At 40.8% G+C, this 12,678-nt stretch overlaps 1 protein-coding gene across 8 annotated transcripts in view; it reads left to right on the forward strand.

Moving 5' to 3' along the window:
• Nucleotides 1–12,678, forward strand: part of NTNG1 (netrin G1) — a 261,099-nt gene that overhangs the window by 164,581 nt on the left and 83,840 nt on the right. The gene's annotated exons all lie outside the window — the stretch shown is intronic.

A 12,678-nucleotide genomic window follows, 5' to 3' on the forward strand; every position in this document is an offset into this window, starting at 1 on the left:
TAGTCTTTCAGTATGAGTCTCTGACTGCTGAGGTCTTGGCGTCGGATGTTGGGAATTAACTGCTTGAGTGTTCTCCAGGATACCATGGATAGTGATGACCCAGAGTCGACTTCCATGACGCACGGTTTGTTTTCAACGGTGACCTTTACTCGGTTTTTTTTAGCGTCAAGTGATGAAGCGTGGCCAATGGTGATGGTTTGATGAGCCTCCTCTCGTCTGAGTGTGTCATTAAACCTTCGGGGTCTGCTGTACTGGTTCCACTGGTTGCTAGGGAGGTCCCTCTGTGTGGTGGAGTTGCCATCATACCTCTTTGGGCTGCTCCCTCTCCGTCTGGGGCTGGAATTTCTCTTGTTTCTGCATACCTTCGCGATGTGCCCACATTTCTCGCAAAAACGACACATGGCGTCTAAGAATCTGCATTCGGATCGGGGATGGTTTCCCCCGCATCCGGCGCATTGGTAGTTGGGTTTACGACTCCGCTGGTCCCGTTGCTCACGTTCCGACCGGAGCCTGTGGACTTCTTCTTCCTCACTGTCTGAGGATGACTCGACATCTTCATGATGGGTGGTTGATGTGTACTTGTCTGAAGGTTTCCCAGCATTGTTGGTGGGTTGGCGGTTGGTTCCGCTGGTTCGACGCATTCGTGCTGCTGATTTACGAGTGGCTTCAGCTGCGGTGTCATCTGCTATGGCATCTGCAAGCGAGATGTCTCCCTTGGCCATGATCTTGCTCTGGACAGTTGGGACTCTGAGGCCAAGGACAATGCGGTCTCTCATGGCTTCTTCGAGGTTGGCGAAGCCACATAAACTGCCCAGGTTCCTCAGGTCTGCCACAAAATCTCCAACGCTCTCACCTTCACGCTGGTCCCTCTGGTAGAACTCGTGTCTGCGAATGAGAGTTGGCATGGCTGGGGCGTAATGGTTGCGCAGGATGGGAGCAAGTGTATCCCAATCTATGGTTTTAACCTCAGCTGGCTTGGCTAAGGCTTTAGCCATCTTAAAAACAGCTGGCCCACAATGGGTTAGAAAAACAGCTCGTTTCTTGCTAGGCGTGGCATCTTTGAGGTTGTTGGACTCCAGGAACATTTGAAATCTGTCCATATATGAGTCCCAGTCTTCGCTAGCTGGATCGAATGGTGCGGGTGGTATAGCGCTGCTGGCCATTGTCGCCATCGTTGCGCTCTGTCAGCCACGTGCTCCTTCAGCTAGCTCAAATCAATAGACTTCGTTGCCTCCGCATCCCACCCTCGTCGCCAGTGTTCAATCTGGGAGGATGGTTCAAAAACGGAGGCAAGACTCAGATAGCAACAACAGCTCTTTATTAGTGACTTCAGATCTGAGCAACTAATCCCAGCCGCAGCAGCCCCTTATATAGGGCTGGCTGCGGCTAGGCAGCCAATGAAGACGATTTGAGTTTGCCGCTCTTGGCAGGGCCAATCGCGGCAGCCCGTTTACTGGCCAATCGCATCAGTCTATGGCGACCAATCACGATCGGCTATCAGTGGGCCAATCAGGTTTGCAGGCTTCGAGCCTGCTAGTCCGGAACACCTCCCAGATCTGATTGTCTTCAAAATGTGCTATACACTTCCTTCCTTCCTTCCTTCCTTCCTTCCTTCCTTCCTTCCTTTTTTTTGGTGCTATACTCTTTCTATTAAATCAAAAAGATCAGCACTCATGAAGGTTGTAATCCATTCAACCTTTCAACAGAATGCCTATTGCTTGCCCATCTTCCCAGGACAGGTTTTATCTATATCTCTGTACACAGCATTGGCGTTAAAGCAAAGGTCAAAATGGAGGATTCCTCATAAACATTGCCCATAGTTAACCTATATCCCCTCTAGGACTGTCATGTCATGAAAGTTTTTCTTTCTGTATAAGCCTAAAAGGTGGGATTTCAGTCTCCCAAGACAAGTTGAAAGGGAGGTGGTTTGTTATCTAGTCGGGGATTGCATTCCATCTAAACTCGGGACCATTATTCGCAGAAAATGTGCTCTGTTACTAATTTATATCCACAAAGTTCTGACAAATTATTTGGTACATTCCAGTACTATATTGTACAGTTGTTGTAAACCTCTGTGTAGGCCTGGTAAATCTGTCTCTAGGATTCTACCAAATAGACTTGATGAATTCTTTTTTAAATTGTTCCTAAATTTCAATGGAATGAAAATAAATGAATGCTAATTTAAGAAAAATGTTATGGAATGTTAACAGCAGCAAGTTCTGGAATTCAGTAAAAACAAGAAAATGAGATGGGAAATCTGAATGCCCTTTTAGTGAATGCTGATTCACAGTTCAGAGATTACATGAAGGTTGTTCTTTTCAACGCTATACAAATGATCACTTCAGAAGATGGAATGGAAGACAGGAATGTAAAGGGAAAGACTTTGAATCTGGTGTTCTCGCAAAATTCTAGTCTTATATCATCATCAACCCTGAACAAAAAAAAAAAGGTTTTTATTGCTTCTAAGCTATTATAATTTATATAAGATCAACTTCAAAAGCCTTTTATATTTAGTTTGATTTTTCTGTTTATAACCCACATCAAATGAAATAAAATAAATATATATTTTGCATGTGTGCATGTGTGTATAGTAATATAATATATATGGTATTCAGCTTTGTTCGGGTATTTTCCCATGTCATTATACTTGTGCTTTTAAAGTTGTAGCAACGTTTTGGCAGAATCTCATCTGCCATCATCAGGCTTCTGTATAGTATTTGTCTGTGAATCAGACTTTCACAGTCGTTTCTGTTTTAAATTTGGTGCTAGCCTACTGCTGTGCCAGAATGGTTTTTTCTTCATCCTGATTGGTTGGGAGTCTTGGTCTGTGTGTATTGGTCTTGGAGTTTGCTGTGTTCTGCTTGATTGGTGTTTCTAATATCTTCTGTCAGTTTTGTAGCTTTTTTTTTTTTGTCTTGATTGGCTGGCAACATTGTGTTTCCTGCATTGGAGGCTTTTAGTGCAGCTTGGCTCCGAGTAAACAGATGGCTATCATTTATTAGGAAGCTAGGTTTCATCTGGGTGCCTGGTTGGGGTGTGTTTGAGCTGGAGGTATCAGGGGGAGTCTGTTTGTGCCCAGGTGTTTGCCTGGCTTGTGGTGTGGAGATTTTTTTGTTTGAGAGTGCAGGCTTCCAGATAATTGACAGTCTGGTGGAGTCATCTCTTCTATTCATGCTTTCAGGACTTTTTTCAATCTCTATGGCTTCTCTGATAATTCTGTAGCTGGGGTTTTCTGTAGTGGCTAGAGTTTTGCTGCCATTGAAGTCAATGCTATGACCTGTGACTTTCATGTGTTGGACTAGTGATGAATTGTGTTCCAGCGTTTTTACTGCATTTTTGTGTTCATCTAGGCAGGTACTTATTCTTCTATTGGTCTGTCCAATGTATGTGGCAGGGCATGATGCCCAGGGGACTTGTGCATGATACACAGGAAACCTAGCTTCCTAATACTGGCCACATGACCATGGAAGTGTCTTCAGACAATGTTGGTTGGCTCCCTTGACTAAGAAAAGGAAATGAGCATTGCCCCCTAGAATCAGACATGATTCTGGACCATTCAGTGTTCATACTTAAACTAAATTAAGCTCCTGTCAACCTTAGCTAATTTCAAAAAATAAATAAGCAGTGTCAGATTAATTAGAGCAAGAATGGAAAGCTCCAGAAAATTCCAGGGCTGTAGGTTAGACAGGAAGTTCAAAAACAGCAGTTGTCCCATCATCACTAGTTGAGCTCAACTCAAGGAAGTCATATGTGTGTGTGTGTGTGTGCGCGCGCGCACATTCATACATACACACACATACATACATGTGTGTGCGTGTGCACACGTGCAACAGGGATTTTGTTTTCTATGTTAGCTGATTTTTGTCAATCTGAAACTGGTTTACACCTGAAGTTCTGCTTTTATTGTGCAGTAAGTGTATTATTGCATAGAAGAATATTCATATGTTCAAAGCCATAGCAATGCACACCTTTCCTTTTTAAATTGATTCAGACCTAAGAAAATGTATGAATTGCTTTGGATATGTTCTTCAAAGGTCCATTACTATCATGTGGCAAAAATAAAGCAGTCTGATCCAGATGGGAGATGCAAAGAGAAATTGGAGTCAAAATGATGCAGCAAGTCTCTAGAACAGGGGTCTCAAGCTCAATTTACCTGGAGGCTGCTGGAGGCAGAGGCTGGGTGAGGCTGGGCTGCATAAGGGATTCCACAGTGGCACTGCAGACATCATTTCCGCTCGGCTTCTACTTGTCAGCGGCTCATGGTTTTGCCTTTCCCTTCCCAAGGCAACGCGGGACTGGAGCCACGCAGAGCTGCGCTGGCGGTAGCAACTCCTGACAGCCCCAGCCGGACACCTGAGCAGAGTCCAGGCCGAACTGCCAGTTGCTGCTGCGGGCGTCTGGCTGCCCAAGTAAAGAACCACACCAGCTCAGGGCAACTGTGAGGAGCAAGAGGGGAAGCCAGACCATTGGAGAAGCGGAGCAAAGCCGGAGATTAGTAGCTGCCTCTTTCGGTGCAGAAAGCTTCCCCCAACCAGCCGGCTGGTCTCCTCCTCCTCGGCCATACAGAACAAACAGGCAGAGAAGGGGGAGAGCAGCTGGCCAGTTGGGGGAGGCTTCTTGTGCTGCAAAAGAGGCGGCTAATGAACTCCAGCTTCTCCAACATCCAGCGCCGCCTGTTCTATGTGCTGGCTGCTCGGACTTGCCAGGCCCGAATGTCAGCCACAACGAGGAACGGTGGGCGGGACTTCCTTCAGAGGTCCATTCCCCCTGCGGGCTGCACTAATATTATACTTTCATATCACAGTGGGGGCCACAGGATATTGTCCTGCAGGCCGCAATTGGCCCACGGGCCGAGAGTTTGAGATCCCTGCTCTAGAAGCTTGGTTCTGAGCTGAGGGGAGGAGATGACATTTGAGATCCAATTTATGGAGCAAATGTCTTCAGCTAGCATTGGCACTTAATAAGTAGCAGCTTGCTCTTCCAAAAGTTATTTATTTAACTAAACCAGCAGATGTATATGCTACTAAATCATAATTAACTCACAGTGGTTTGATAAAATACAAAACACACTAAAATCTATAGTATCAAAAAAAAATCAAGTAAAATAAGATAATACAATAAAATAAAATAAAATAATACAATTTGTAAACCATACAATAAAATTCTGCTTACGATGCTACACAGACATTTTGCAACAAGCTTTGGTTTTTGCAACCTTCAGGAAAATAATTACAATTTTTAAAATAATTTTATTAAAAGTTTTAATTACAAAAGATAATTCAAAGTGAAGAAAAAGAAAAAGATTCATGAAAGCAAAGAAGAAGAAAGATTTTAAAAAGCCTAATGAAGCAACTGCCCACTCTCATTATGACAAGTATAAACCATTTCACTATATTTTCACCTCCTCTTAATTAACAGATCTAAATATCTTCATCTCATAACTCATCTCTCAACAATAGAAAAATCTAATAACTAAGGTCTTCTCCAATCCAGAAAAAAGTCCATTGGAGCTCTATAATAATAATTAATTAATATATATAAAACTCAACATTCCACATGTCAACTCTTAGCTTAAGCAAATCCACATTTAAAAGTGGTCCCAGTATCCTAGTATCCATTATCCATTAGTATTAGTATCCATTATCCTCCACTTAGAGACAAACAACCTACTCTCTAATAAACAGCTTGGTTTCAGAAAAAACTATCCTGTAATCTGCAACTCTTACACTGCAAAAACATATGGACTACATAACTCGACCAGGGGAAAACAATAGACGCAATCTACATAGACTTCTGTAAAGCCTTTGATTCAGTGGTACAAGACAAACTATTCCTAAAACTAAAATCTTATGGTATCTCTGGACAACTGCTTAACTGGATAGAAGCATTCTTGTCAAACAGACAACAAATGGTCAAAATTGGGAGTGTCCTATCAGATAGATAGATAAATTTATTGTCATTGTATGTTTGGTCCTGGCAATTAGTGTTTTGGCCACGGAGTTTATCTCTTCTGGGTGGTGATGGGATTGGGCGTTGAGGTAGCGTAGTGGTTGGTGTATGTTTTCTTCTGGTTTATGCTGTGTCCTGGTGTGCCATCTGGTTTTTTTGTAGATTAGTACATCTAGGAATGGTAGTTGTTTGTTTGTTTGTTTCCATGATGATTTGATTTTGGGGTGTGTGCTGTTTAGGTGTGTTAGGAAATTGTTGAGGTTTTCTTTTCCATGGGGCCAAATGACAAATATTTCATTGATGTATCTTAACCATAGTTTGGGTTTGTGGGTGGCATTGGCTAGGGCTCTGGATTTGAATTTTTCCATGAACAGATTTGCAATAACGGGTGACAGTGGTGATCCCATAGGGGCTCCTTCAATTTGCTTGTATCTTTGTCCTTTGTATATGAAATATATGTTGGTTAAGCAGTGTTCTGCTAGTTCCATGAGGTGTTTGGGTGGTTGGTATTTATTTTTGATTATTTCTAGGGTTTTTTTTTAATTAGGACTTGAGTGAATAGTGAAACCATGTCAAAACTTACAAGCAGAACACTAATTGCCAGAACCAAACGTCTGGCAGACAAGACACACGTAAAGACTGAACCATGCACCCTGACTAAAGTACTGACAGCCAATGGCTTTCACAAAAGCAAAATCACAGGCCTGATCCACAAAAACACACTGAGACGAAGATGAACAGACCTATGGAACAGCTGTCCTGCCCTACATAAGAGGTACTACAGACAAAATCAGTAAGATACTACACAGGCATCACATCAAGACTGCCTTCAAAACAGACAGAAAAATAGCAGCCCTCCTAAGAAACCCCAAAAATAAAATTGACCTGGAAAACCAAGGCGTATATGAAGTCCCCTGTGCATCATGCCCTGCCACATACATTGGACAGACCAATAGAAGAATAAGTTCCCGCCTAGATGAACACAAAAATGCAGTAAAAAAGGCTGGCACACACTTCCTCACTAGTCCAACACATGAAAGCCACAGGTCATAGCATCGACTTCAATGGCACCAAAACCCTAGCCACTACAGAAAACCCCCGCTACAAAATTATCAGAGAAGCCATAGAGATTGAAAAAAGACCTGAAAGCATGAATAGAAGAGATGACTCCACCAGACTGTCAATTATCTGGAAGCCTGCACTCTCAAACAAAAAAATCTCCACACCACAAGCCAAGCAAACACCTGGGCACAGAGAGATCCCCCCATGATACCTCCAGCTCAAACACACCCCAACCAGGCACCCAGATGAAACCTAGCTTCCTAATAAATGATAGCCATCCATTTACTCGGAGCCAAGCCGCACTAAAAGCCTCCAATACAGGAAACAATGTTGCCAGCCAATCAAGACAAAAAAAATGTTACAAAACCGACAGAAGATATTAGAAACACCAATCAAGCAGAACACAGCAAACTCCAAGACCAATAAGCACAGACCAAGACTCCCAACCAATCAGGATGAAGAAAAAAACATTCTGGCACAGCAGTAGGCTAGCACCAAATTTAAAACAGAAAGGGCTGTGAAAGTCTGACTCACAGACAAACACAATACACAAGCCTGATGATGGCAGGTGAGATTCTGCCGAAACGTCACTACAACTTTAAAAGCACAACTATAATGACATGGGAAAATACCCGAACAAAGCTGAATGTCATACATATAAATACCCACGAAACTTAAGAAAACGAATAGATGGATGGATGGATGGATGGATGGATAGATAGATAGATAGATAGATAGATAGATAGATAGATAGATAGATAGATAGATAGATAGATAGATAGATAGATATGTAGGCCTAGGTGTGTTCGGGTCTTTTCCCGTGTAAGATTAAGAGTATCCTGTGTATGTATATATATTATATATGTTTTCTTAAGTTTTTGCGGGTACTTACATGTATGGCATTCAGCTTTGTTCGCGTATTTTCCCACGTCATTGTAGTTGTGCTTTTAAAGTTGTAGCAATGTTTCGGCAGAATCCCATCTGCCATCATCAGGCTTCTGTATAGTGTTCGTCTATATATATATATATATAAAATCACAAATTCACATTCAAATTTTTATTCATATTCTTGGATTGACTTTGTTGTATATCTTTTTCTGAAACAAACAGCTCCCAAGAAGACACAATACAGCTGATATTATTGCTTCAAAGTCTCAATGCAATTCCTCCAAAATGTCTCTGACCATTATTATAAGTTGCTTTTCTTGTTATGTCTCCAATATAAAAAAAAATAGGTATTTTTTTCACAATTTTGAAGTCTTAAAATTCAAAATCCAATGTTCCAAAGATTTTTGAGCCTTTAATATATTTAAATTTTTCTATTTGACAAAGCCCTTCCTTGTTTTTTTTTACTATATTTTAAATTCTTAAAGATAGATAGCACACACCGAAACCATTGTTTCCAGACTTGTCATTTTGAAGGTGTCTAACTTCTTTAAAGCAATGAATAAACAATTGGAAATAGGAAATAGGAAAATAATTAACAAGAGAAGCGCAAACTTAGTGTTCTTTGAAAAACTGTGTTTGTGACTGGAACAAGTATGGCAAATTCCTTTGGCTCAAGGTTCTCTCACCCTCCATAGACTATGCAGTGTCTTCTTGAAATTCCATACCATGGTACGGAGCACATCTTGGGTAATCTCTTTGTCCAGGAACCGTTGTAGGAGCCGATCTACTCATTGGCTCTCTGTTCTTAGCTGGAATTGTCAGCTCCACTTTTGTAAAGCTATCTTCAAATTACTATTCTTCCCTGGAAATCTAGGAAAATTATTACTAAGGGTACAGCCAAACATTGGGAGGCTAGAATTCCATTCCTTGACTTTATTTTCTAATATGAACACAAAGGATATTTGCTCATATTTAAACCAGGGATAGGGAACCTGTGGTCTTGAAGACTTCCTATTGGTCATGTTGCAAGGCTTCACTAATATTTTTTAAGCAAATGTTTGGGCTATGTACTGCTAGGGACCAAACAGAGATGGTAATGTAGTTCATTATGCCTTGTCTTGAAATTGATTCTAGTATGTGGCTCCTTTAACGTGTTTCAGACAGCAGGGGTGGGATTCTACCAGTTTGGACCAGTTCTATAGAACTGGTTGTTATGATTCTGTGCAGTTCGGAGAACCAGCAAATCATGCCCTTGGCTATCTCCTCCCCTCTCCGCCCACCCCCTCCCCTCCTCGCCCAGTCAGTCCTTATCGCGTATGCGCAATATTGCATGCATGCTCGATATCAGTGACTGCATTCTCCCCCACCCAGTCACTCCTTAAGGTATTTCTTTTTTCCCTCTCCCGACGAGCAGCTGTTCTGATGATCAGCTGTGCTGAGATCCCCATCGCTGTCTTACTGCTTCACCCAGGATGCTTCCCAGAGGCCCAGGAGGTAAAAAGGAGTGGGGGGGGGAGTGCAGGGAGGGAGCCGTGCCACCCTGCATTCCATTTTTTGCCTTCCTGGGCCCCAGGAAAACTTCTGGGAGCAAAAACACCCCCCAGGAGGCTTCCCTGGGGCCCAGGAGGCCAAAAAAGGGGGGCAGAGGGGTGCTGCAAAAAAAAAAGAAGAAGCCACGCCCACCCAGCCACATGGCCACATACCCCTAGTCACACCCACCTAGTCATGTCCACCAAACCGGTTGTTAAAAAAATTGAATCCCACCCCGTCAAACAGATATGAAACTCATACTTCAGTACGCTCTGAAGCGTATTTCAGTGTGTTTTGAATCATGGAGGTTGTAGGATTCAATCTGCATCAGTCACCGGGAGCAGAGATTTAGTCTTCTGAGCTTTCAGATTTGTGTTGGAGCCTATCCTCAGGGAACTTCTCTCTACATGAATGTGTGTGTTGGACTATTCTATTTATGTGGTGCCTGGTTATGTGTGGCTTTTTATTTGTTGATTAGGGTGTTGATGGCTGGCTATTAAATCATTGGCTGTTGTTTCCTTGTGCTGCCAAGTCCTCAGCTCCTAAGTACCTGATAAAGTGGTAGTAAATCAGCACTCCTGTTGACTGACAAGGGGGCAATTTCCCAGGTTTCAATCATTTCCTTGACTGTCTTTAAAATACGGAAGAAAATGCATACATTGAGAGCCTAGTTATTTAATCTAGAATTATTTAAAACTAACAAAAGTTTGCTTAATTCTGGAGGATATACATGTAGATTGCTACTTGCTTCTGGTCAAATTTCTCTTAAATGAAAACAAAATTTGGCAGCCACTCATTGGTAATAATTTAATTAAAATTGTGCCCAAGTTTTCAGTTGCTTTTCTGTAATTACTACTTACTCCATGGAATTGGTGTCAAATGCCCACAGAAGAATCTTTCTCAAAACCTAATCTAAAATAATCAAAAGAATAACCAGCCTAGGATGCTAAATTCTTGAGCACCTCTTCAGCCTCTTTGTGAAACAAATTCTCAAGCTATCTGTGACATCCGCTGAAAAGAAATTGCAATGATTAAATGGAGCTTTCATGCTGAAAGCATCTTTATTATTTTTAGAGGATTTTAGCCACTTTAAGGTATTTGAGACATTTTCTGGTTTAATTCATGTCTCAAACACTGGCCAGAATTATGCATTAACAAGATTTTGTCTTAAACTATATATTGTCATAATTTTTCCAAACTCTTTTTGAAATTCTCAGGATTACTTACGGTGAGTTCCCATTCCAATTATTTATATTACATTTTTGATGGAGGTTGTCTTCAAGTCGGTATTGACTTCTAATGACTGCTTGGACAAGTCCTGCAGTTTTCTGGGCAAGTGTTCCAAAGTTTTCAATCTTTCAGAAGTTTTCCAAAATCTTCTGAGAGAGTGTGACTTTATGCTTAAATCAGGACTAGAACTCACCATCTCTTGGCTTCTAGCCTAATGACTCCATCGAATCATTAACTCATATTTTACTAATACAAATCCTATTTTATTATAAGAACATTGAAAGAAAACAATAAAAAATGGCTTACAACTCCTGAGATCTAATAAATAAGCATGAATAGGGTTAATGAGGGTTAATTAAGTCAAAGACCATTTTGTTGGGATAAATATTATGTTTCATTTCAGAGTCAGCATATGGTGAAATTCCATACTATTAAGGACAAATTCTTATAAGATTTACTTGCAGTGATGCTTTTCATTTTATCAGAACAATGCTCTGGTATCTGGGTTAGAAATCAGGGGAGAATGTTTAAAAATTAAGATAAAGGATTAAAATCATGTTTTTGGGAATTACTATTTTTATTAAAAGCATAAACATACAAAGAAAAATAAGAAAATGAAATAAGAAGGAGGTTATTATACAGGTAGCTGAACTTTGAGGATACTGGCAAACACAGGTCTCATCTCAACACAGACTAATTGATAAGAATACAGCAGTGCCTGTTGAGGTATTCCCCATTAGGAGAATGAGTGCACTCAGGGAAACATAGTGAGAGTGGTGATGAATAACACACAACCAGCACACAGATACACTGAATAGTAAAATGTAAGTTTTACTTCCTGTAAACAGGCAAGCAAAGTCCAACAAACAGTCCAAATCATACACAGTTAAAGCAGTTAGTATTCAAAATAATCAGTCCAGGGATAATCCAAAAACAAAGTCCTTTTCTTTACCAGTATCATAAACAAAGTTCAGTAAATGGAGTTTGCGAATAGTTGCAAGATTCACAGCAATTCAAGCAGAATGACGATCAGGCAAAAGGCAAAAGGAAAGCAAAGGAAATGCAAAAAAGAACAAACCAGGTTTCTAGCTCCATCTTATGGCCATTGGAGGAACCTCAGCCAATCACAATTACAACATTCTCTTAAAGATACAGCAGTATTAATGACTATCCTGGTTTATATATTGCCAACCCAACCGTTAGGTGACTATCATTCCTAACAGTGCCTCTTTATCCCATGAAGCATGATGGATTTTTGCCCATCAGACAAATTAACTAAGAAGTTTCATGAATTTTCATGCCTCTGTTCATAACAAAACTAGGGATATTGTTTGGCCAGTCAAGCTTACAACAGTTCTTGTGTTCAGGAACTGCTATTTGTCTTTCTTGCAATCTTTGTCTTTGAATTTTACTTTCAGCTTGAGCTAGATTCTGTATATATTCCAAAACAACCTGGGAGACAATCATTTTAATATATGTGAGGTTGGAATTAATGTATTCTTCCCAATTTGGTCTGATTTCTTATTTGGAAAAGCTTCTGTTTCAAGAGCTCTCAAAGAAGCTTTTTGTTTCAAGCATTCTTCTCTGAAGGGCTATAAGATAATCTTTATTGGATGGCATCTTCTTTTTCAACAGCTGTTTAGTTATGATCCAATTTAAAGGCAAAAAAACAATATGAAGAATTGCTTCTCTAACAGCAATTAGTTTATGTCTCTCTCCCTCCCTCCCTCCCTCCCTCCCTCACTTTTCCCCCTTTTTTTCTGATATCTAAGTGTACACTCTTAATTCATTCTACTTAACCTGTCACAGATTATTCTGAAGAATTCTAGAAAGTATAATTTGGGAACTAATTGAAATATGTGTTGTTGTGTTGCCTCACTTACACACATCACAGTAAATGGATTTTATTCAACACACATACACACATACACACACACACACACAAACACAAACACACACGTCAGTTCCCCAAAAAAGCCCATACAATATACATTCCCTGCTTCTGTTTTGTGTAACAAA

Source organism: Pseudonaja textilis, chromosome 3 (assembly GCF_049901715.1).
Source record: "Pseudonaja textilis isolate UNSWEBS1 chromosome 3, rPseTex1.2, whole genome shotgun sequence".
Classification (NCBI taxonomy): Eukaryota; Metazoa; Chordata; class Lepidosauria; order Squamata; family Elapidae; genus Pseudonaja; species Pseudonaja textilis.